This window comes from Triticum dicoccoides, chromosome 2A (genome assembly GCF_002162155.2).
Source record: "Triticum dicoccoides isolate Atlit2015 ecotype Zavitan chromosome 2A, WEW_v2.0, whole genome shotgun sequence".
Taxonomy (NCBI): Eukaryota; Viridiplantae; Streptophyta; class Magnoliopsida; order Poales; family Poaceae; genus Triticum; species Triticum dicoccoides.
The window spans coordinates 731,620,243-731,645,399 of NC_041382.1; positions in this window are offsets into that span (position 1 = coordinate 731,620,243).

Consider the following 25,157-nt stretch of genomic DNA (forward strand, 5'->3'; position numbering starts at 1 on the left):
CATTCTATTCCACATATAGTTCTATGTGCATGGCTCACGCTCATGTATTGCGTGAAGATTGAAAAAGTTTGAGAACACCAAAAGTATGAAACAATTGCTTGGCTTGTCATCGGGGTTGTGCATGATTTAAATACTTCGTGTGGTGAAGATGGAGCATAGCCAGACTATATGATTTTGTAGGGATAACTTTCTTTGGCCATGTTATTTTGAAGAGACATAATTGCTTAGTTAGTATGCTTGAAGTATTATTATTTCTATGTCAATATTGAACATTTGTCTTGAATCTTTCAGATCTGAATATTCATACCACAATTAAGAGAATTACATTGAAATTATGCCAAGTAGCATTCCACATCAAAAAAATCTGTTTTTATCATTTACCTACTCGAGGACGAGTAGGAATTAAGCTTGGGGATGCTTGATACGTCTCCAACGTATCTATAATTTTTGATTGTTCCATGCTATATTGTATCTTGTTTTGGACATTATTGGGCTTTATTATACACTTTTATATTATTTTTGGGACTAACCTATTAACCGGAGGCCCAGCCCAGAATTGTTGTTTTTTGCCTATTCCAGAGTTTCACAGAAAAAGAATACCAAATGGAGTCCAAAGGAATGAAACCTTCGGGAACGTGATTTTCGGAACGAACATGATCCAGAGGACTTGGACCCTACGTCAAGAAAGCAACCAGGAAGGCATGAGGTAGGGGGCGCGCCCTCCACCCTCGTGGGGCCCATGTTGCTCCACCGACGTACTTCTTCCTCCTATATACCTACGTACCCCCAAACTACCAGAGACAGAGCCAAAACCCTAATTCCACCACCATAACTTTCTATATCTGTGAGATCCCATCTTGGGGCCTTTTCCGGAGCTCCGCCGGAGGGGGCATCGATCACGGAGGGCTTCTACATCAACACCATAGCCTCTCCGATGAAGTGTGAGTAGTTTACTTCAGACCTTCGGGTCCATAGTTATTAGCTAGATGGCTTCTTCTCTCTTTTTGGATCTCAATACAAAGTTCTCCCCCTCTCTTGTGGAGATCTATTCGATGTAATCTTCTTTTGTGATGTGTTTGTTGAGAACGATGAATTGTGGGTTTATGATCAAGTTTATCCATGAACAATATTTGAATCTTCTCTGAATTCTTTTATGTATGATTGGTTATCTTTGCAAGTCTTTTCGAATTATCAATTTGGTTTGGCCTACTAGATTGACCTTTCTTGCAATGGGAGAAGTGCTTAGCTTTGGGTTCAATCTTGCGGTGTCCTTTCCCAGTGACAGTAGGGGCAGCAAGGCACGTATTGTATTGTTGCCATCGAGGATAACAAGATGGGGTTTATATCATATTGCATGAGTTTATCCCTTTAGATCATGTCATCTTGCTTAAAGCGTTACTCTGTTCTTTTGAACTTAATACTATAGATGCATGCTGGATAGCGGTCGATGTGTGGAGTAATAGTAGTAGATGCAGGCAGGAGTCGGTCTACTTGTCTCGGACGTGATGCCTATATACATGATCATACCTAGATATTCTCATAACTATGCTCAATTCTGTCAATTGTTCAACAGTAATTTGTTTACCCACCGTAATACTTATGCTCTCGAGAGAAGGCACTAGTGAAACCTATGGCCCCGGGTCTATTTTCCATCATATTGATCTTCCGTCAACAAGCTATTTCCTTTTCCGTTTATTTTGCTTTCTTTACTTTGCATCTTTATCATAAAAATACCAAAAATATTATCTTATCATATCTATCATATCTCACTTTCGTAAGTGACCGTGAAGGGATTGACAACACCTTTATTGCGTTGGTTTCGAGGATTTTATTTGTTTGTGTAGGTGCGAGGGACTCATGCGTGGCCTCCTACTGATTGATACCTTGGTTCTCAAAAACCAAGGGAAATACTTACGCTACTTTGCTGCATCACCCTTTCCTCTTCATGGGAAAACCAATGCAGTGCTCAAGAGGTAGTAGGCGACGCACTTTCGCGCGTGCGTCCGTGGCGTCCTTCTCCGGCAACCGTCGACCCAGTATCGGTCGGCTCCTATGGTGTCCTCGTCCCCTGCTGTTCGCCGGCACAAGCGTTCCGGTCGGTCGCGGCTCCAGCGGTGGGTGAGACACGCAGTGGCCCGCCAGTCGGCCACCTCACAAGTCGCGGCAATCGAGCTCGACGAAACCCTCTACGGCATGTTCGATTGGCTCCGTCGAGACCGCATCCGAGTGCGACAGCAGCGATCCTGCGACAGAAGTCTTGATGGTCAACGGACCATGCAGTCCTCCTGGCTTCCCCCGCGATGACGGTGGTGATGGCGGCGGCGATCCGTCGCGCGTTCACGAGGAGTACCACCCCGAGCCTCTTTCTTCGCAGCGGAGGGAAGAGCTTCGCCGCCACAATATGGATGAACTTCACACTCCTATCATTGGAGAAACCCCCGAGGCCCGGACCTTGGAGGAAGCGCGCCTGACCAACTTGGCTGAGCGCACTCGACTGGAGAACCTGCAGCATGCACTCGACGAGTGTGCTCGGCAGCGGATCCCTGAATCCAGTCGACAGCAGCTTTTTCCGCCCCAAACTCAGGTATACCGCACTCCGATTCAAAATCTCACAGCTGCAGCCCGAATAGCAGAGTCAATTCAGCCTTCCCAGTCAGAAGCTGGCAGAGGTTTGATGCAGATCCGGGCCTTGCTCCGAGCAGCCGGAGAGCAGAACACGGCAGTGTCTCAATCGCGGAATAGGATTCATAGCAGGTCTGTGATGGCAGATACAATACAGTCGGCCCACAACCCAAGATCGCCCCCGCGGCATGAAGGACGTGGGTACAGGCAAGACCAGTACAGAAATCATGAGCAATATGATCACCGCCTCGGCCACGATGACCGTCGTCGAGTGCCCACGCCTCCCCCGAGGAGTGGGTCATATGTGCCTCGGTGGCATGATGACAAACGCCCTCACAGCGGCGAGCGAAGAACATCAGTCGACCCAAGGGAGCCATGCTTTGATGCGAGATCTATTCTCGTTCAAGGTCTGGTTGACAGGAACAGAGCACACAAAGAAGGCCATGACAGAGATTATCCGACTGGCGGCAGAGTGCATGTTTCAGGTCCCAAGTGTTTCAGCAGAGCCATCAGGGCCGCGGTGATTCCTCCCAATTTCAGGTTGGCGACTGGAGTCAGCAAGTTTACGGGTGAGTCTAAGCCTGACACTTGGCTTGAGGACTACCGAGTAGCTGTACAAATTGGTGGTGGCAATGATGAAGTCGCAATGAAGCACCTTCCTTTGATGTTGGAAGACTCGGTCAGAGCATGGTTGAACCAGTTAGCACCTGGCAGTATATTCAGTTGGGAGGAACTCGCCTTAGTGTTTGTTAGGACTTTTGAAGGTACTTGCAAGCGACTAGCGGGGTTGACTGTGTTGGGGAACGTAGCAGAAATTCAAAATTTTCTTACGTGTCAGCAAGATCTATCTATGGAGAAACCAGCAACGAGGGGAAGGAGAGTGCATCTACATACCCTTGTAGATCGCTAAGCGGAAGCGTTCAAGAGAACAGGGTTGAAGGAGTCGTACTCGTCGTGATCCAAATCACCGGAGATCCTAGTGCCGAACGGACGGCACCTCCGCGTTCAACACACGTACAGCCCGGTGACGTCTCCCATGCCTTGATCCAGCAAGGAGAGAGGGAGAGGTTGAGGAAGACTCCATCCAGCAGCAGCACAACGGCGTGGTGGTGGTGGAGGAGCGTGGTAATCCAGCAGGGCTTCGCCAAGCACCGCGAGATATGAGGAGAAAGAGAGGTAGGGCTGCGCCAGGGAGAGGTCAGAAACTCATGTGTTGGCAGCCCCAAAGACCTCAACTATATATAGGGGAGAGGGAGGGGCTGCGCCCCCACCTAGGGTTCCACCCTAGGGGCGGCGGCCAGCCCAGATCCCATCTGGTGGGGCGGCCAGGGGAGGGGGAGAGGGAGGCGCACCAGGCATGGGCCCTAAGGCCCATCTGCCCTTAGGGTTTGCCTCCCCTCCTCCCCTTAGGCGCCTTGTGCCCTTGTGGGGAGGCGGGCGCACCAGCCCACCTGGGGCTGGTCCCCTCCCACACTTGGCCCATGCAGCCCTCCGGGGCTTGTGGCCCCACTTGGTGGACCCCCGGGACCCTCCCGGTGGCCCCAGTACGTTACCGATAAAACCATAAACCTTTCCGGTGACCAAAATAGGACTTCCCATATATAAATCTTTACCTCCGGACCATTCCGGAACTCCTCGTGATGTCCGGGATATCATCCGGGACTCCAAACAACATTCGGTAACCACGTATATCTATTCCTTATAACCCTAGCATGATCGAACCTTAAGTGTGTAGACCCTACGGGTTCGGGAACCATGCAGACATGACCGAGACGTTCTCCGGTTAATAACCAACAACGGGATCTGGATACCCATGTTGGTTCCCACATGTTCCACGATGATCTCATCGTATGAACCACGATGTCGAGGATTGGATCAATCCCGTATACAATTCCCTTTGTCTAGTGGTACGATACTTGCCCGAGATTCGATCGTCGGTATCCCGATACCTTGTTCAATCTCGTTACCGGCAAGTCTCTTTACTCGTTCCGTAACACATCATCCCATGATCAACTCCTTGGTCACATCGTGCACATTATGATGATGTCCTACCGAGTGGGCCCAGAGATACCTCTCCGTTTACACGAAGTGACAAATCCCAGTCTCGATTCGTGCCAACCCAACAGACACTTTTGGAGATACCTGTAGTGTACCTTTATAGCCACCCAGTTACGTTGTGACGTTTGGCACACCCAAAGTATTCCTACGGTATCCGGGAGTTGCACAATCTCATGGTCTAAGGAAATGATACTTGACATTAGAAAAGCTTTAGCATACGAACTACACGATCTTTGTGCTAGGCTTAGGATTGGGTCTTGTCCATCACATCATTCTCCCAATGATGTGATCCCGTTATCAACGACATCCAATGTCCATGGTCAGGAAACCGTAACCATCTATTGATCAACGAGCTAGTCAACTAGAGGCTTACTAGGGACATGGTGTTGTCTATGTATCCACACATGTATCTGAGTTTCCTATCAATACAATTCTAGCATGGATAATAAACGATTATCATGAACAAGGAAATATAATAATAACCAATTTATTATTGCCTCTAGGGCATATTTCCAACAGTCTCCCACTTGCACTAGAGTCAATAATCCAGTTCACATCGATATGTGATTAACACTCAAGGTCACATCCCCATGTGACTAACACCCAAAGAGTTCTGGGTTTGATCATGTTATGCTTGTGAGAGAGATTTCAGTCAACGGGTCTGCAACATTCAGATCCGTATGTACTTCGCAAATTTCTATGTCATCTTGTAGATGCAACTACTATGCTACATTTGGAGCCATTTCAAATAACTGTTCTACTTGGAGCGATTCCATTATACGTATCTGGTATCTCTACTCAGAGCTATCCGGATAGGTGTTAAGCTTGCATCGATGTAACTCTTTACGTCGAACTCTTTATCACCTCCATAACCGAGAAACATATCCTTATTCCTCTAAGGATAATTTAGACCGCTATCTGGTGATCTACTCCTAGATTACCTTTGTACCCTCTTGCCAGATATGTGGCAAGGCACACATCAGGTGCGGTACTCAGCATGGCATACCGTATAGAGCCTATGACAAAAGCATAGGGGACGACCTTCGTCCTTCCTCTTTCTTCTGTCGTGGTCGAGCTTTAAGTCTTAACTTCATACCTTACAACTCAGGCAAGAACTGTTGGGGAATGTAGTAATTTCAAAAAAAATCCTACGCACACGCAAGATCATGGTGATGCATAGCAACGAGAGGGGAGAGTGTGATCTACGTACCCTTGTAGATCGACAACGGAAGCGTTTGGTTGATGTAGTCGTATGTCTCCACGGCCCGGCCGATCAAGCACCGAAACTACGACACCTCCGAGTTCTAGCACACGTTCAGCTCGATGACGATCCCTGGACTCCGATCCAGCAAAGTGTCGGGGAAGAGTTCCATCAGCAAAACGGCGTGGTGACGATCTTGATGTACTACCGTCACAGGGCTTCGCCTAAGCACCGCTACAATATTATCGAGGACTATGGTGGAAGGGGGCACCGCACACGGCTAAGAATATGATCACGTGGATCAACTTGTGTGTCTAGGGGTGCCCCCTGCCCCCGTATATAAAGGAGCAAGGGGAGGAGGCCGGCCGGCCCTATAGGCGCGCCAAGGAGGAGTCCTCCTCCTAGTAGGAGTAGGACTCCTACTAGGAGGGGGAAGGAAGTGGGGAGGGAGAGGGAAAGGGGGGCGCCGCCCCCCCTCTCCTAGTCCAATTCGGACCAGGGGGAGGAGGCGCGCGGCCCACCTTTGGCTGCCCCTCTCTCTCTCCACTAAGGCCCATATGGCCCATTACTTCTCCCGGGGGGGTTCCGGTAACCCTCCGGCTCTCCGGTTTTCTCCGAAATCACCCGGAACACTTCCGGTGTCCGAATATAGCCGTGCAATATATTAATCTTTATGTCTCGACCATTTTGAGACTCCTCGTCATGTCCGTGATCACATCCGGGACTCCGAAATAACTTCTGTACATCAAAACTCATAAACTCACAATATAACTGTCATCGAAACCTTAAGCGTGCGGACCCTACAGGTTCGAGAATAATGTAGACATGACCGAGACACGTCTCCGGTCAATAACCAATAGCGGAACCTGGATGCTCATATTGGCTCCTACATATTCTACGAAGATCTTTATCGGTCAGACCGCATAACAACATACGTTGTTCCCTTTGTCATCGGTATGTTACTTGCCCGAGATTCGATCGTCGGTATCTCAATACGTAGTTCAATCTCGTTACCGGCAAGTCTCTTTACTCATTTTGTAATACATCATCTCGCAACTAACTCATTAGTTGCAATGCTTGCAAGGCTTATGTGATGTGCATTACCGAGAGGGCCCAGAGATACCTCTCCGACAATCGGAGTGACAAATCCTAATCTCGAAATACGCCAACCCAACATGTACCTTTGGAGACACCTGTAGAGCTCCTTTATAATCACCCAGTTACGTTGTGACATTTGGTAGCACACAAAGTGTTCCTCTGGCAAACGGGAGTTGCATAATCTCATAGTCATAGGAACATGTATAAGTCATGAAGAAAGCAATAGCAACATACTAAATGATCGGGTGCTAAGCTAATGGAATGGGTCATGTCAATCAGATCATTCAACTAATGATGTGATCCCGTTAATCAAATGACAACCATTTGTCCATGGTTAGGAAACATAACCATCTTTGATTAACAAGCTAGTCAAGTAGAGGCATACTAGTGACACTCTATTTGTCTATGTATTCACACATGTATTATGTTTCCGGTTAATACAATTCTAGCATGAATAATAAACTTTTATCATTATATAAGGAAATAAATAATAACTTTATTATTGCCTCTAGGGCATATTTCCTTCAGTCTCCCACTTGCACTAGAGTCAATAATCTAGATCACATCACCATGTGATTAACATCGATAGTTCACATCATCATGTGATTAATACCCATAGTTCACATCGCCATGTGACCAACACCCAAAGGGTTTACTAGATTCAGTAATCTAGTTCACATCGCTATGTGATTAACACCCAAAGAGTACTAAGGTGTGATCATGTTTTGCTTGTGAGAGAATTTTAGTCAACGGGTCTGCCATATTCAGATCCGTATGTATTTTGCAAATATCTATGTCAACAATGCTCTGCACGGAGCTACTCTAGCTAATTGCTCCCACTTTCAATACGTATCCAGATTGAGACTTAAAGTTATCTAGATCAGTGTCAAAACTTGCATCGATGTAACTCTTTACGACGAACCTTTTGTCACCTCCATAATCGAGAAACATATCCTTATTCCACTAAGGATAATTTTGACCGCTGTCCAGTGATCTACTCCTAGATCACTATTGTACTCCCTTGCCAAAATCAGTGTAGGGTATACAATAGATCTGGTACACAGCATGGCATACTTTATAGAACCTATGGCTGAGGCATAGGGAATGACTTTCATTCTCTTTCTATCTTCTGCCGTGGTCGGGCTTTGAGTCTTACTCAATTTCATACCTTGTAACACAGGTAAGAACCCTTTCTATGACTGTTCCATTTTGAACTACTTCAAAATCTTGTCAAGGTATGTACTCATTGAAAAAAAACTTATCAAGGGTCTTGATCTATCTCTATAGATCTTGATGCTCAATATGTAAGCAGCTTCACCGAGGTCTTTCTTTGAGAAACTCCTTTCAAACACTCGTTTATGCTTTGCAAAATAATTCTACATTATTTCCGATCAACAATATGTCATTCACATACACTTATCAGAAATGTTGTAGTGCTCCCACTCACTTTCTTGTAAATACAGGCTTCACCGCAAGTCTGTATAAAACTATATGCTTTGATCAACTTATCAAAGCGTATATTCCAACTCCGAGATGCTTACACCAGTCCATAGATGGATCGCTGGAGTTTGCATATTTTGTTAACACCTTTAGGATTGACAAAAACTTCTGGTTGCATCATATACAACTCTTCTTTAAAAAATCCATTAAGGATTGCAGTTTTGTTATCCATTTGCCAGATTTCATAAAATCCGGCAATTGCTAACATGATTCGGACAGATTTAAGCATAGATACGAGTGAGAAACTCTCATCGTAGTCAACACCTTGAACTTGTCGAAAACCTTTTGCGACAATTCTAGCTTTGTAGATAGTAACACTACTATCAGTGTCCGTCTTCCTCTTGAAGATCCATTTATTCTCAATTGCTTTCCGATCATCGGGCAAGTCAACCAAAGTCCATACTTTGTTCTCATACATGGATCCCATCTCAGATTTCATGGCCTCAAGCCATTTTGCGGAATCTGGGCTCACCATCGCTTCTTCATAGTTCGTAGGTTCGTCATGGTCAAGTAGCATGACCTCCAGAACAGGATTACCGTACCACTCTGGTGCGGATCTCACTCTGGTTTACCTACGAGATTCGGTAGTAACTTGATCTGAAGTTACATGATCATCATCATTAGCTTCCTCACTAATTGGTGTAGTAGTCACAGGAACTGATTTCTATGATGAACTACTTTCCAATAAGGGAGAAGGTACAATTACCTTATCAAGTTCTACTTTCCTCCCACTCACTTCTTTCGAGAGAACCTCCTTCTCTAGAAAGGATCCATTCTTAGCAACGTATGTCTGGCCTTTGGATCTGTGATAGAAGGTGTGCCCAACAGTAACTTTTTGGGTATCCTATGAAGACACACTTTTCCGATTTGGGTTTGAGCTTATCAGGATGAAACTTTTTCACATAAGCATTGCAACCCCAAACTTTAAGAAACGACAACTTTGGTTTTTTGCCAAACCACAGTTCATGCGGTGTCGTCTCAACAGATTTAGATGGTGCCCTTTTAACATGAATGCAACTGTCTCTAATGCATAACCCCAAAACGATAGTGGTAGATCGGTAAGAGACATCATAGATTGCACTATATCCAATAAAGTACGGTTATGACGTTCGGACACACCATTATGCTGTGGTGTTTCATGTGGCATGAGTTTGTGAAACTATTCCACATTGTTTTAATTGAAGACCAAACTCGTAACTCAAATATTTGTCTCCGCGATCAGATCGTAGAAACTTTATTTTCTTGTCACGATGATTTTCCACTTCACTCTGAAATTCTTTGAACTTTTCAAATGTTTCAGACTTATGTTTCATCAAGTAGATATACCCATATCTGCTCAAATCATCTGTGAAGTTCAGAAAATAACGATACTTGCCGTGAGCCTTAACACTCATCGGACTGCATACATCAGTATGTATTATTTCCAATAAGTTAGTTGCTCGCTCCGGAGAATGGAGTCTTAGTCATCTTGCCCATGAGGCATGGTTCGCAAGCATCAAGTGATTCATAATCAAGTGATTCCAAAATCCCATCAGCATGGAGTTTCTTCATGCGCTTTACACCAATATGACCTAAACAGCAGTGCTACAAATAAGTTGCACTATCATTATTAACTTTGCATCTTTTGGTTTCAATATTATGATTATGTGTATCACTACGATCGAGATCCAACGAACTATTTTCATTGGGTGTGTAACCATATAAGGTTTTATTCATGTAAACAGAACAACAATTTATTCTCTTACTTAAATGAATAACCATATTACAATAAACATGATCAAATCATATTCATGCTTAACGCAAACACCAAATAACACTTATTCAGGTTCAACACTAATCCCGAAAGTATAGGGAATGTGCGATGATGATCATATCAATCTTGGAACCACTTCCAACACACATCGTCACTTCACCCTCAACTAGTCTCTGTTTATTCTGCAACTCCCGTTTCGAGTTACTAATCTTAGCAACTGAACTAGTATCAAATACTGAGGGGTTGCTATAAACACTAGTAAAGTACACATCAATAACATGTATATCAAATATACTTATGTTCACTTTGCCATCCTTCTTATCTGCCAATCACTTGGGGTAGTTCCGCTTCCAGTGACCAGTCCCTTTGCAGTAGAAACACTTAGTCTCAGGCTTAGGACCAGACTTGGGCTTCTTCACTTGAGCAGCAACTTGCTTGCTGTTCTTCTTGAAGTTCCCCTTCTTCCCTCTGCCCTTTTCTTGAAACTAGTGGTCTTGTCTACCATCAACACTTGATGTTTTTCTCGATTTCTACCTTCATCAATTTCTGCATTACGAAGAGCTTGGGAATCGTTTCCGTTATCCCTTGCATATTATAGTTCATCACAAAGTTCTACTAACTTGGTGATGGTGACTAGAGAATTCGTTCAATCACTATCTTATCTGGAAGATTAACTCCCACTTGATTCAAGCGATTGTAGTACTCAGACAATCTGGGCACATGCTCACTAGTTGAGCGATTCTCCTCCATCTTTTAGCTATAGAACTTGTTGGAGACTTCATATCTCTCAACTCGGGTATTTGCTTGAAATATTAACTTCAACTCCTAGAACATCTCATATGCTCCATGACGTTCAAAACGTCTTTGAAGTCCCGATTCTAAGCCATTAAGCATGGTGCACTAAACTATCAAGTAGTCATCATATTGAGCTAGCCAAACGTTCATAACGTCTGCATCTGCTCCTGCAATAGGTCCGTCACCTAGCGGTGCATCAAGGACATAATTCTTCTGTGCAGCAATGAGGATAAACCTCAGATCACGGATCCAATCCGCATCATTGCTACTAACATCTTTCAACACAATTTTCTCTAGGAACATATCAAAATAAACACAGGGAAGCAATAACGCGAGCTATTGATCTACAACATGATTTGCAAAATACTACCAGGACTAAGTTCATGATAAATTTAAGTTCAATTTAATCATATTACTTAAGAACTCCCACTTAGATAGACATCCCTCTAATCCTCTAAGTGATCACGTGATCCAAATCAACTAAACCATGTCCGATCATCACGTGAGATGGAGTAGTTTCATTGGTGAACATCACTATGTTGATCATATCTGCTATATGATTCACGCTCGACCTTTCAGTCTTCGTGTTCCGAGGCCATATCTGTATATGCTTGGCTCATTCAAGTATAACCTGAGTATTCCGCGTGTGCAACTGTTTTGCACCCGTTGTATTTGAACGTAGAGCCTATCACACCCGATCATCACGTGGTGTCTCAGCACAAAGAACTTTCACAACGGTGCATACTCAGGGAGAACACTTCTTGATAATTAGTGAGAGATCATCTTATAATGCTACTGTCAATCTAAGCAAGATAAGATGCATAAAAGATAAACATCACATGCAATCAATATAAGTGATATGATATGGCCATCATCATCTTGTGCTTGTGATCTCCATCTTTGAAGCACCATCGTGATCACCATCGTCATCGGCACGACACCTAGATCTCCATCGTAGCATCGTTGTCGTCTTGCCAATCTTATGCTTCCACGACTATCGCTACCGCTTAGTGATAAAGTAAAGCATTACAGCGCGATTGCATTGCATACAATAAAGCGACAATCATATGGCTCCTGCCAGTTGCCGATAACTCCGTTACAAAACATGATCATCTCATACAATAAAATTTAGCATCATGTCTTGACCATATCACATCACAACATGCCCTGCAAAAACAAGTTAGACGTCCTCTACTTTGTTGTTGCAAGTTTTACGTGGCTGCTACGGGCTTAAGCAAGAACCAGTCTTACCTACGCATCAAAACCACAACGATAGTTTGTCAAGTTGGTGCTGTTTTAACCTTCGCAAGGACCAGGCGTAGCCACACTCGGTTCAACTAAAGTTGGAGAAACTGTCACCCGCTAGCCACCTTTGTGCAAAGCACGTCGGGAGAACCGGTCTCGCGTAAGTGTACGCGTAATGTCGGTCCGGGCCGCTTCGTCCAACAATACCGCCGAACCAAAGTATGACATGCTGGTAAGCAGTATGACTTATATCGCCCACAACTCACTTGTGTTCTACTCGTGCATATAACATCAACACATAAAACCTAGGCTCGGATGCCATTGTTGGGGAACGTAGTAATTTCAAAAAAATTCCTACGCACACGCAAGATCATGGTGATGCATAGCAACGAGAGGGGAGAGTGTGATCTACGTACCCTTGTAGATCGACAACGGAAGCGTTTGGTTGATGTAGTCGTACGTCTCCACGGCCCGACCGATCAAGCACCGAAACTACTGCACCTCCGAGTTCTAGCACACGTTCAGCTCGATGACGATCCCCGGACTCCGATCCAGCAAAGTGTCGGGGAAGAGTTCCATCAGCACGACGGCGTGGTGACGATCTTGATGTACTACCGTCGCAGGGCTTCGCCTAAGCACCGCTACAATATTATCGAGGACTATGGTGGAAGGGGGCACCGCACACGGCTAAGAATATGATCACGTGGATCAACTTGTGTGTCTAGGTGTGGCCCCTGCCCCCGTATATAAAGGAGCAAGGGGAGGAGGCCAGCCGGCCCTATAGGCGCGCCAAGGAGGAGTCCTCCTCCTAGTGGGAGTAGGACTCCTACTAGGATGGGGAAGGAAGTGGGAAGGGAGAGGGAAAGGGGGGCGCCGCCCCCCTCTCCTAGTCCAATTCGGACCAGGGGGGAGGAGGCGCGCGGCCCACCTTTGGCTGCCCCTCTCTCTCTCCACTACGGCCCATATGGCCCATTACTTCTCCCGGGGGGTTCCGGTAACCCTCCGGCTCTCCGGTTTTCTCCGAAATCACCCGGAACACTTCCGGTGTCCGAATATAGCCGTGCAATATATCAATCTTTATGTCTCGACCATTTCGAGACTCCTCGTCATGTTCGTGATCACATCCGGGACTCCGAACTAACTTCGGTACATCAAAACTCATAAACTCATAATATAACTGTCATCGAAGCCTTAAGCGTGCGGACCCTACGGGTTCGAGAATAATGTAGACATGACCAAGACACGTCTTCGGTCAATAACCAATAGCGGAACCTGGATGCTCATATTGGCTCCTACATATTCTATGAAGATCTTTATCGGTCAGACTGCATAACAACATACGTTGTTCCCTTTGTCATCGGTATGTTACTTGCCCAAGATTCGATCATCGGTATCTCAATACCTAGTTCAATCTCGTTACCGGCAAGTCTCTTTACTCGTTTCGTAATACATCATCTCGCAACTAACTCATTAGTTGCAATGCTTGCAAGGCTTATGTGATGTGCATTACCGAGAGGGCCCAGAGATACCTCTCCGACAATCGGAGTGACAAATCCTAATCTCGAAATACGCCAACCCAACATGTACCTTTGGAGACACCTGTAGAGCTCCTTTATAATCACCCAGTTACGTTGTGACGTTTGGTAGCACACAAAGTGTTCCTCCGGCAAACGGGAGTTGCATAATCTCATAGTCATAGGAACATGTATAAGTCATGAAGAAAGCAATAGCAACATACTAAACGATCGGGTGCTATGCTAATGGAATGGGTCATGTCAATCAGATCATTCAACTAATGATGTGATCCCGTTAATCAAATGACAACTCTTTGTCCATGGTTAGGAAACATAACCATCTTTGATTAACGAGCTAGTCAAGTAGAGGCATACTAGTGACACTCTGTTTGTCTATGTATTCACACATGTATTATGTTTCCGGTTAATACAATTCTAGCATGAATAATAAACTTTTATCATGATATAAGGAAATAAATAATAACTTTATTATTGCCTTTAGGGCATATTTCCTTCAGTCTCCCACTTGCACTAGAGTCAATAATCTAGATCACATCACCATGTGATTAACATCAATAGTTCACATCATCATGTGATTAACACCCATAGTTCACATCGCCATGTGACCAACACCCAAAGGGTTTACTAGATTCAGTAATCTAGTTCACATCACTATGTGATTAACACCCAAAGAGTACTAAGGTGTGATCATGTTTTGCTTGTGAGAGAATTTTAGTCAAGGGTCTGCCATATTCAGATTCGTATGTATTTTGCAAATATCTATGTCAACAATGCTCTGCACGGAGCTACTCTAGCTAATTCCTCCCACTTTCAATATGTATCCAGATTGAGACTTAAAGTTATCTAGATCAGTGTCAAAACTTGCATTGATGTAACTCTTTACGACGAACCTTTTGTCACCTCCATAATCAAGAAACATATCCTTATTCCACTAAGGATAATTTTGACCGCTGTCCAGTGATCTACTCCTAGATCACTATTGTACTCCCTTGCCAAAATCAGTGTAGGGTATACAATAGATCTGGTACACAGCATGGCATACTTTATAGAACCTATGGCTGAGGCATAGGGAATGACTTTCATTCTCTTTCTATCTTCTGCCGTGGTCGAGCTTTGAGTCTTACTCAATTTCATACCTTGTAACACAGGTAAGAACCCTTTCTATGACTGTTCCATTTTGAACTACTTCAAAATCTTGTCAAGGTATGTACTCATTGAAAAAAAACTTATCAAGCGTCTTGATCTATCTCTATAGATCTTGATGCTCAATATGTAAGCAGCTTCACCGAGGTCTTTCTTTGAAAAACTCTTTTCAAACACTCCTTTATGCTTTGCAAAATAATTCTACATTATTTCCGATCAACAATATGTCATTCACATATACTTATCAGAAATGTTGTAGTGCTCCCACTCACTTTCTTGTAAATACAGGCTTCACCGCAAGTCTGTATAAAACTATATGCTTTGATCAACTTATCAAAGCGTATATTCCAACTCCGAGATGCTTACACCAGTCCATAGATGGATCGCTAGAGTTTGCATATTTTGTTAACACCTTTAGGATTGACAAAAACTTCTGGTTGCATCATATACAACTCTTATTTAAAAAATCCATTAAGGATTGCAGTTTTGTTATCCATTTGCCAGATTTCATAAAATGCGGCAATTGCTAACATGATTCGGACAGATTTAAGCATAGATACGAGTGAGAAACTCTCATCGTAGTCAACACCTTGAACTTGTCGAAAACCTTTTGCGACAATTTTAGCTTATCAGGATGAAACTTTTTCACATAAGCACTGCAACCCCAAACTTTAAGAAACGACAACTTTGGTTTTTTGCCAAACCACAGTTCATACGGTGTCGTCTCAACAGATTTAGATGGTGCCCTTTTAACGTGAATGCAGCTGTCTCTAATGCATAACCCCAAAACGATAGTGGTAGATCGTAAGAGACATCATAGATTGCACTATATCCAATAAAGTACGGTTATGACGTTCGGACACACCATTATGCTGTGGTGTTCCATGTCGCATGAGTTTGTGAAACTATTCCACATTGTTTTAATTGAAGACCAAACTCGTAACTTATTAGCATCTTATTAGCATCTTTCAGGATTGACAAAACCTTCCGGTTGTATCACATACAACCTTTCCTCAAGAAAATCGTCGAGGAAACAATGTTTTGACATCCTATCTGCAAGATTTCATAAATAATGCAGTAATCACTAATATAATTCCAATAGACTCTTAGCATCGCTACGAGTGAGAAAGTCTCATCATAGTCAACTCCTTGAACTTGTCGGAAAAAATCTTAACGACAAGTCGAGCTTTCTTAATGGTGACACTTACCATCATTGTCCGTCTTCCTTTTAAAATCCATCTGTACTCAATAGCCTTACGACCATCGAGCCGTTCTACCAAAGTCTACACTTTGTTTTCATACATGGATCCTTCTCTCGGATTTTATGGCCTCGAGCCATTTATCGGAATTCGGGCCCACCATCGCTTCTCCATAGCTCGTAGGTTCATTGTTGTCTAGCAACATGACTTCCAAGACATGATTATGTACCACTCTGAAGTAGTATGCATCCTTGTCATCCCACGAGGTTTGTTAGTGACTTGATCTGAAGTTTCATGATCACTATCATAAGCTTCCACTTCAATTGGTGTAGGTGCCACAGGAACAACTTCCTGTGCCCTGCCACACACTAGTTGAAGAGACGGTTCAATAACCTCATCAACTCTCCACCATCCTCCCACTCAATTCTTTCGAGAGAAACTTTTCCTCGAGAAAGGACCCGATTCTAGAAACAATCCCTTATTGCTTTCGGATCTGAGACAGGAGGTATACCCAACTGTTTTGGGTGTCCTATGAAGATGCATTTATCCGCTTTGGGTTCAAGCTTATCAGCCTGAATCTTTTTCACATAAGCGTCGCAGCCCCAAACTTTTAAGAAATGACAGCTTAGGTTTCTCTAAACCATAGTTCATACGGTGTCATCTCATCGGAATTACGTGGTGCCCTATTTAAAATGAATGTGGTTGTCTCTAATGCCTAACCCATAAACTATCGTGGTAATTTGATAAGAGACATCATGGTATGCATCATATCCAATAGGGTGCAGTTATGATGTTCGGACACACCATCATACTATGGTGTTCCAGGCTGTATTAGTTGTGAAACAATTTCCACAATGTCTTAATTCTGTGCCAAACTCGTAATTCAGATATTCATCTCTATGATCATATCATAGATATTTTATCCTCTTGTCACGACGATCTTTCAACTTCACCCTGAAATTACTTGAACCTTTCAATAATTTAGACTCGTGATTCATCAAGTAAATATACTCAACATCTACTCAAATCATTTGTGAAGTAAGAACATAACGATATCCACTACACACCTCAGCACTCATTGGACTGCACACATCAAAATGTATTACTTCCAACAAGTTGCTTTCTAGTTCCATTTTACTGAAAACGAGGCTTTCAGTCATCTTGCCCATGTGGTATGATTTGCATGTCTCAAGTGATTCAAAATCAAGTGAGTCCAAACGGTCCATTTGCATGGAGTTTCTTCATGCATATACACCAATAGACATGGTTTGCATGTCTCAAACTTTTCAAAAACGAGTGAGCCCAAAGATCCATCAACATGGAGCTTCTTCATGCGTTTTATACCGATATGACTTACATGGCAGTGCCACAAGTAGGTGGTACTATCATTACTATCTTATATCTTTTGGCATGAACATGTGTATCACTACGATTGAGATTCAATAAATCATTCATTTTAGGTGCAAGACCATTGAAGGTATTATTCAAATAAACAGAGTAACCATTACTCTCCTTAAATGAATAACCGTATTGCGATAGACATAATCCAATCATGTCTACACTCAATGCAAACACCAATCTTGATGGTAGAGGGAGCGTACGATATTTGATCAACCTTGGAAATACTTCCAACACATATCGTCATCTCACCTTTAGCTAGTCTCCGTTTATTCCATAGCTTTTATTTCGAGTTACTAACACTTAGCAACCGAACCGGCATCTAATACCCTGGTGCTACTAGGAGTACTAGTAAAGTACACATTAACATAATGTATATCCAATATACTTCTATCGACAGCCTTCTCATCTACCAAGTATCTAGGGTAATTCTGCTCCAGTGGCTGTTCCCCTTATTACAGAAGCACTTAGTCTCGGGTTTGGGTTCAACCTTGGGTTTCTTCACTAGAGCAGCAGCTGAATTGCCGTTTCATGAAGTATCCCCTTTTGCCCTTGCCCTTCTTGAAACTAGTGGTTTCACCAACCATCAACAATTGATGCTCTTTCTTGATTTCTACTTTTGTGGTGTCAAACATCGCGAATATCTCAAGGATCATCATATATGTCCCTGATATATTATAGTTCATCACGAAGCTCTAGCAGCTTGGTGGTAATGACTTCGGAGAACATCACTATCTCATCTGGAAGATCAACTCCCACTCGATTCAAATGATTATTGTACTCAGACAATCTGAGCACAAGCTCAACAATTGAGCTTTTCTCCCTTAGTTTGTGGGCTAAGAAAATCGTCGGAGGTCTTATACCTCTTGACGTGGGCATGAGCCTGAAATCCCAATTTCAGCCCTCGAAACATCTCATATGTTTCACGACGTTTCAAAACGTCTTCGGTGCCTCAATTCTAAACTGTTTAACTGAACTATCACATAGTTATCAAAATGTGTATGTCAGATGTTCGCAACATCCACAGACGACGTTCGAGGTTCAGCACACTGAGCGGTGCATTAAGGACATAAGCCTTCTATGAAGCAATGAGGACAATACTCAGTTTACGAACCTAGTCCGCATAATTGCTACTATCAACTTTCAACTAAATTTTCTCTAGGAACATATCTAAACAGTAGAACTGAAGGGCGAGCCACGACATAATTTGCGAAGACCTTTTGACTATGTTCAGGATAATTAAGTTCATCTTATGAACTCCCACTCAGATAGACATCCCTCTAGTCATCTAAGTGATTACATGATCCGAGTCAACTAGGCCGTGTCCGATCATCACGTGAGACGGACTAGTCATCATCGGTGAACATCTTCATGTTGATCGTATCTACCACACGACTCATGCTCGACCTTTCGGTCTCTTGTGTTCCGAGGCCATGTCTGTACATGCTAGGTTCGTCAAGTCAACCTAAGTGTTTCGCGTGTGTAAATCTGTCTTACACCCGTTGTATGTGAACGTTAGAATCTATCACACCCGAACATCACGTGGTGCTTCGAAACAACGAACCTTCGCAACGGTGCACAGTTAGGGGGAACACTTTCTTGAAATTTTAATGAGGGATCATCTTATTTACTACCGTCGTTCTAAGCAAATAAGATGCAAAAACATGATAAACATCACATGCAATCAAATAGTGACATGATATGGCCAATATCGTATTGCTCCTTTTGATCTCCATCTTCGGGGCTACATGATCATCATCGTCACCGGCATGACACCATTATCTCCATGATCATGATCTCCATCATTGTATCTCCATGAAGTTGTCTCGCCAACTTATTACTTCTACTACTATGGCTACCGGTTAGCAATAAAGTAAAGTAATTACATGGCATTGTTCAATGACACGAAGGTCATACAATAAATAAAGACAACTCCTATGGCTCCTGCCGGTTGTCATACTCATCGACATGCAAGTCGTGATTCCTATTACAAGAACATGATCAATCTCATACATCACATATCATTCATCACATTCTTCTTGGCCATATCACATCACATAGCATACCCTGCAAAAACAAGTTAGACGTCCTCTAATTGTTGTTTGCATGTTTTATGTGGCTGCTATGGGTTTCTAGCAAGAATGTTTCTTACCTACGCAAAAACCACAATGTGATATGCCAATTGCTATTTACCCTTCATAAGGACCCTTTTCATCGAATCCGATCCGACTAAAGTGGGAGAGACAGACACCCGCTAGCCACCTTATGCAACTAGTGCATGTCAGTCGGTGGAACCAGTCTCACATAAGAGTACGTGTAAGGTCGGTCCGGGCCGCTTCATCCCACAATGCCGCTGAATCAAGATTGGACTAGTAACGGTAAGCATATTGAACAAAATCAACGCCCACAACTACTTTGTGTTCTACTCGTGCATAGAAACTACGCATAGACCTGGCTCATGATGCCACTGTTGGGGAACGTAGCAGAAATTCAAAATTTTCTTACGTGTCACCAAGATCTATCTATGGAGAAACCAGCAACGAGGGGAAGGAGAGTGCATCTACATACCCTTGTAGATCGCTAAGCGGAAGCGTTCAAGAGAACGGGGTTGAAGGAGTCGTACTCGTCGTGATCCAAATCACCAGAGATCCTAGTGCCGAACGGACGGCACCTCCGCGTTCAACACACGTACAGCCCGGTGACGTCTCCCATGCCTTGATCCAGCAAGGAGAGAGGGAGAGGTTGAGGAAGACTCCATCCAGCAGCAGCACAACGGCGTGGTGGTGGTGGAGGAGCATGGTAATCCAGCAGGGCTTCGCCAAGCACCGCGAGATATGAGGAGAAAGAGAGGTAGGGCTGCGCCAGGGAGAGGTCAGAAACTCATGTGTTGGCAGCCCCAAAGACCTCAACTATATATAGGGGAGAGGGAGGGGGCTGCGCCCCCACCTAGGGTTCCACCCTAGGGGCGGCGGCCAGCCCAGATCCCATCTGGTGGGGCGGCCAGGGGAGGGGGAGAGGGAGGCGCACCAGGCATGGGCCCTAAGGCCCATCTGCCCTTAGGGTTTGCCTCCCCTCCTCCCCTTAGGCGCCTTGGGCCCTTGTGGGGGGGGGGCACCAGCCCAACTGGGGCTGGTCCCCTCCGACACTTGGCCCATGCAGCCCTCTGGGGTTTGTGGCCCCACTTGGTGGACCCCCGGGACCCTCCCGGTGGCCCCGGTACGTTACCGATAAAACCAGAAACCTTTCCGGTGACCAAAATAGGACTTCCCATATATAAATATTTACCTCCGGACCATTCCGGAACTCCTCGTGACGTCCGGGATATCATCCGGGACTCCGAACAACATTCGGTAACCACGTATATCTATTCCTTATAACCCTAGCGTGATCGAACCTTAAGTGTGTAGACCCTACGGGTTTGGGAACCATGCAGACATGACCGAGACGTTCTCCGGTTAATAACCAACAACGGGATCTGGATACCCATGTTGGTTCCCACATGTTCCACGATGATCTCATCGGATGAACCACGATGTCGAGGATTCGATCAATCCCGTATACAATTCCCTTTGTCTAGTGGTATGATACTTGCCCGAGATTCGATCGTCGGTATCCCGATACCTTGTTCAATCTCGTTACCAGCAAGTCTCTTTACTCATTCCGTAACACATCATCCCGTGATCAACTCCTTGGTCACATTGTGCACATTATGATGATGTCCTACCGAGTGGGCCCAGAGATACCTCTCCGTTTACACGGAGTGACAAATCCCAGTCTCGATTCGTGCCAACCCAACAGACACTTTTGGAGATACCTATAGTGTACCTTTATAGCCACCCAGTTATGTTGTGACGTTTGGCACACCCAAAGTATTCCTACAGTATCCGGGAGTTGCACAATCTCATGGTCTAAGGAAATGATACTTGACATTAGAAAAGCTTTAGCATACGAACTACACGATCTTTGTGCTAGGCTTAGGATTGGGTCTTGTCCATCACATCATTCTCCCAATGATGTGATCCCGTTATCAACGACATCCAATGTCCATGGTCAGGAAACCGTAACCATCTATTGATCAATGATCTAGTCAACTAGAGGCTTACTAGGGACATGGTGTTGTCTATGTATCCACACATGTATCTGAGTTTCCTATCAATACAATTCTAGCATGGATAATAAACGATTATCATGAACAAGGAAATATAATAATAACCAATTTATTATTGCCTCTCTGGCATATTTCCAATAGACTGAGTTACAACATTGTGTGAAAAACCCGAATGAAACCCTGAGAGACTATATCCAGAGATGGATCACGTTACACCATACAATGGAGAATGTGTCAGATCACCAAGCAGTTTGTGCCTTCAAAGAAGGCGTTAAGTATCGGGAGTTGAATCTAAAATTCGGTCGGACAGGAGTTATGTCCCTGGCTCGGATGATGGAGATTGCCACCAAATACGCTAACGGCGAAGAAGAAGACCGATTCAGGAGTGGCAAACACAAAACAGTCGCCCAGGACACCGGTGGAGGTACTCCCAATCGGAAACAAAAGCGTAAGGCCGAGCCAGCTGCTCCTGGTGAGGCTTTAGTTGTGGCTCAAGGAAAGTTCAAGGGGAATCCCAAAGGGCCTTGGAACCCCAAGAAAGTGAAAGATCAAGACGGAGATGATGTGTTGGATTTGCCATGTCACATTCACACCAAGAAAGATGAAGAGGGTAATCTGATTTATCCTAAACACACCACACATCAGTGTCGACTCCTGATCTAGCAGTTCTAAGAGAAACAACCCAATGAGGAGGAAAAGAGTCGGACAAGGGTGAGGATAAGGAAGAGGATGGTGATGGTTTTCCCAATGTCAACTCCACTCTGATGATTTTTGCTGATGTTGAGAGCAAAAGTCGATTGAAAGTTATCAACAGAGAAGTGAACATGGTTGCTCCGGCAAAACCAAGTTATTTGAAGTGGTCCCAGAATGCCATCACGTTCGACCAGTCTGACCATCCAACACGTATAGCCACCCCTGGGAGGCAAGCGTTGGTCGTTGACTGAGTTGTTGAAGGCACTCGACTGACTAAAGTGCTGATGGATGGTGGTAGCAGCCTGAATATCCTTTATGCTGAAACCTTGAAGGGAATGGGGATTCCGATGTCCAACTCAGCGAAAGTAATATGAGTTTCCATGGCGTTATACCTGGCAAGAAGGCTGAATCACTTGGCCAAATCGCCCTTGATGTGGTTTTCGGTGATTCCAAGAATTACCGCAAGGAAAAGTTGACATTTGAAGTAGTGGATTTCCAAAGTGCTTATCATGTTATTCTGGGTAGGCCTGCCTATGCACGTTTCATGGCTCGACCGTGTTATGTGTACCTCAAATTGAAAATGCCTGGTCCCAGAGGAGTGATCACTATCACTGGCAATCGACAGAAGGCAGAAGAGTGCTTATAGAAGGGCTAAAAAATCGCCGATGCACAAATGGCAGCAGTAGAAATGCAAGAATACCAGAAAAATGCAGATCCGAGTGATTTCCTGCGCTCCAAGAAGTCTGCCGCAGATTCTGCATTTTAGTCGTCCGGTGAAACCAAGCCGATTCATATTCACCCGACCGATTCTAATGCTGCTCCTACTCATATCTCAACCTCACTCGACAGCAAATAGGAATCCAGTTCCTCCGTGAGAACTGGGACATCTTTGCATGGAAACCTTCTAACATGCCGGGTGTACCCAGGGGACTGGCCGAGCATCGTTTGTGAGTCAACCCGAAAGTAAAACCAGTCAAGGAACATCTTCGACGGTCCGTGATACATCTCCAACGTATCTATAATTTTTGATTGTTCCATGCTATTATATTATCTGTTTTGGATGTTTGTGGGCTTTATTAAACACTTTTATATTATTTTTGGGACTAACCTATTAACCCAGAGCCCAGTGCCAGTTTCTGTTTTTTCATTGTTTTAGAGTATCGCAGAAAAGGAAAATCAAACGGAGTCCAATTGACCTGAATCTTCACGGAACTTATTTTTGGACCAAAAGAAGCCCACGGAGTATCGGAGATGGACCAGGAGAGTCCCGGGCAGCCCACAAGGGTGGGGGGGCGGCTGGGCGCGCCCCTGCCTCATGGACAGCCCAGAGGTCCATGGACGTACTTCTTCCTCCCATATATACCCATATACCCTAAAAACTTCGGGGAGCACAATAGATCGGGAGTTCCGCCGCCAGAAGCCTCTGTAGCCACCGAAAACCAATCTAGACCCGTTCCGGCACCCTGCCAGAGGGGGAAATCCCTCTCCGGTGGCCATCTTCATCATTCCGGCGCTCTCCATGACGAGGAGGGAGTAGTCCACCCTCGGGGCTGAGGGTATGTACCAGTAGCGATGTGTTTGATCTCTCTCTCTCTCTCTCTCGTGTTCTTGAGGTGATACGATCTTGATGTATCGCGGGCTTTGCTATTATAGTTGGATCTTATGATGTTTATCCCCCTCTACTCTCTTGTAATGGATTGAGTTTTCCCTTTGAAGTTATCTTATCGGATTGAGTCTTTAAGGATTTGAGAACACTAGATGTATGTCTTGCGTGGGATAACCGTGGTGACAATGGGTTATTCTATTGATTCACTTGATGTATGTTTTGGTGATCAACTTGCGGGTTCTGCCCATGAACCTATGCATAGGGGTTGGCACACATTTTCGTCTTGACTCTCTGGTAGAAGCTTTGGGGCACTCTTTGAAGTACTTTTGTGTTGGTTGAATAGATGAATCTGAGATTGTGTGATGCATATCGTATAATCATGCCCATGGATACTTGAGGTGACATTGGAGTATCTAGGTGACATTAGGGTTTTGGTTGATTTGTGTCTTAAGGTGTTATTCTAGTACGAACTCTAGGGCTGTTTGTTACACCTATAGGAATAGCCCAACGTATTGATTGGAAAGAATAACTTTGAGGTGGTTTCGTACCCTACCATAATCTCTTCGTTTGTTCTCCGCTATTAGTGACTTTGGAGTGACTCTTTGTTGCATGTTGAGGGATAGTTATGTGATCCAATTATGTTATTATTGTTGAGAGAATTTGCACTAGTGAAAGTATGAACCCTAGGCCTTGTTTCCTAGCATTGCAATACCGTTTATGCTCACTTTTATCATTAGTTACCTTGCTGTTTTTATAATTTCAGATTACAAATACCCATATCTACTATCCATATCGCACTTGTATCACCATCTCTTCGCCGAACTAGTGCACTTATACAATTTACCATTGTATTGAGTGTGTTGGGGACACAAGAGACTCTTTGTTATTTGGTTGCAGGGTTGCTTGAGAGAGACCATCTTCATCCTACGCCTCCCATGGATTGATAAACCTTAGGTTATCCACTTGAGGGAAATTTGCTACTGTCCTACAAACCTTTGCACTTGGAGGCCCAACAACGTCTACAAGAAGAAGGTTGTGTTGTAGACATCAAGCTCTTTTCTGGCGCCGTTGCCGGGGAGGTTAGCGCTTGAAGGTATATCTTAAGATCTTGCAATCGAATCTTTTTGTTTCTTGTTTTAGCACTAGTTTAGTTTATAAAAGAAAATTAAAAATATATGGAATTGAGGGTACCTCATATGCTTC